Source organism: Sesamum indicum, linkage group LG4, assembly GCF_000512975.1.
Source record: "Sesamum indicum cultivar Zhongzhi No. 13 linkage group LG4, S_indicum_v1.0, whole genome shotgun sequence".
NCBI lineage: Eukaryota > Viridiplantae > Streptophyta > Magnoliopsida > Lamiales > Pedaliaceae > Sesamum > Sesamum indicum.
Window position 1 is genome coordinate 12,594,212 of NC_026148.1, and position 2,905 is coordinate 12,597,116.

The following is a 2,905-nucleotide window of genomic DNA, read 5'->3' on the forward strand; positions in this document are numbered from 1 at the left end:
ATGATTTCACAAAAATCAATTTACACATTAAAAGATCTTTACTCGAGACCTCTCGACAAACCTAATTAACAATCTATTCTTGGTTCTCAAGTTCGACAAACCTAATTAACTCGAGACCCTAAACTCCGATTCGAACAAATTTCAATGCTCTATCTCTACAATAAAACGCTTTTTAAAGATAAAACAAACCGCACTGTATTATCCATAATGTACATATGCTAGAAGCAGTATGCAGAGCAGAAAAAGGTTTGCACATTCTACACCTTTCAATTATAAATTGAGCTGGACGCCACTTGGTTGTAGCAATTTGCATGAGAAAGATGTACCACGTTCGTAATAAGTTACACTGTTTGAGGTGGTAGTGCGACAATCAGGTCGGATTGGGACTGTGGTGTCCAGTACAGAGATAAGGTTGTGTGTAGCTTATTTCTTTATTCAACATTAGTAGATGCAAGAATTATAATTTTTCATTACATTTATTTACTATAGTTAAAAAATATAAAATTGCAGTGACTGTAAGTTAATCACAGTTTTTAATGGTTCATTAGTTATTGCTTTTACAAGTACGATAAAATTAGTAGCCATAGTTAAAATTATGATAAATATTTTAATGATAATTACAAATTAAAAAAATACTCATTAATCGTGATAAAAATATAAAGTTTTCATATTGATTTTAGTTTGACAGTAATTAATAGCAATGGATTCATAATTTTTGTATCGTTGTCAACTATAGTCTAGGGAACAACCATCTTTCTTGAAATTTGTTATAATTATAAATATTCCTCATTATTTGAAAAGATATAAATAGCCCCAATTTAAACGTTTTTTTTCTAACAATGAGCCATGTTCCAGTAATATTCTTCATGTTTTCATCTAATTTTTATGGTGAATTGACCAAAATGACATTTTGAATTATAATTATAACATTTTACATATTTCTAGAATTTCTAAAATATTTTTATTGACTAATATATGTCTTATCGACTATTTACTTTACCACCCTTATTTTTTTCAATATTTTTTTTCAAATGTTTAGAATATTCTAAAAAAACAACAAAAGCATTTTCACCTCAACATCTAGAAACCACATAACTATTTTGCATTTGAGATGAATTCTTATAGTTTCTTAAATAATGAGCAGTTAGGGGAATTTATTTAAAAAATGCAAGAAAAAAGAATTAGAAAAGTAACATGTTTTAGAAAAATTCAGAAAAGTAAGTGGCACCACGGTTACTCACCGCGGTGCCACAATTTTTTTTAAAAAAAATTTATTTTATTTCACGACGAATTGCTGCCAACTTCTCGTTAAAATTTCGGCACTATCATGGCGACTTGTCAACCATCAAATATACCGTTCTACTCCCCTTGATGAGACGAACATTTCCCCACAAATAATTTCAAGTTTTTTTTTTGAAAAACAATGTCACCGCAGTGATATAAAGAATTTCTTTTTTTTTTTTAAATAAAAATTGTGGCACCGCGGTGAGTAATCGCGGTGCCACTTACTTTTCTAATTTTTTTTAAAATATTTAATTATTTTTTTCCTGCATTTTTTAAATAAATTCCCCCAACAGTTATTCGTAAGTATATCATATTTTAAATAAAGTAATTATAACTTACGTATTAAATTATGTATAAAACTCCATACTCCCACTTTCTGCCTTGACTAGCATACATTAATAAGTTCAAATTCTCAGGTTTCATGTAATATTATTAACTTTTCGAAAGCTCTTGACTCAAGTGTTGATATATACTTAAACAAACACGTCCACTTCCAACAAGACATCACACACATACACACAGTTGACTGGCCTCACGACCAACTGTGAAAGAGCATGACTGATTGACATTATTAAGATAAGGATTATATTTCTTTTGCATGTGCCCCATAACCCAAAGTCAATAATCAGACACAGGAAGCTGATGTTGACGTTCAGTGTATTATTAATTAATATTATTTCATATCTCAAATGAAAGTGAAGAATTTAAGCCGGACAGGACTTCAATTCAAGATTTTTGTTTTCGAATTATGAGTTGTTTTTTTTAAAGAAAAATGTGTGATTCTGATCGAAGAGGACAATATTTTATTGAAAAAAATTCAAACATCAACAATACGTATATAAATACAGCCAAAAGCAATTCCAACAAATTCTTGAAGTGATCAGCGTCTCATTTAAGAAAGGTTCAAGAGAATTCGAAATACAAATAATATTAAATAATAAAACAAATATTGTGATATCAAAACTAAAAAAAGAAACAATACAAAAAATATCACCGTTCAGGCCTACGAACTCGTTGAACACAAAAATACTTTCAATCCTATCCTGAAATTCAACTATGAATTACTCTTCGAAAAGGAATATCTGAGAAATTGTTAAAATATTAATACTAAATAACTCTTCTATCTTATAATTTGAGCATTTTTATTAAACAACCATTCAATATATATGTACATACTTGAACTTATATACTATTTATAATGGACATGAATGGAATATAGAAAAACTATTTAAATAAATTAACTTATTACTGATCATAAATAAAGTGGTTATCTTGTAAGAAAGTTCAGTCGTATCTTTCTTTGTTAGAATACAGAATATAATCTAATACCTGGCGCCAGAACTCGCTTGAACACTAACACATTAAAGTTCATACACAGCAAACCACACCAGCATCAGATGTGCCGCCCCTCAGTCGATGACTTATTTTCCACCAACTTTTACACTAAGCTCCAACAGACACAAAGCAAAATCCGACCTGTTTTACATATATTATTACATTTGTTTTCTTTATAATCCATTTCCCCCCATAAAGTCATGCCTGCAGAATCTTGCACAAATCTTTCACAGTACAGAGTGTACATGAGAAAAAGAGAACCCTCACCCCCCCCCCCAAACCCCCC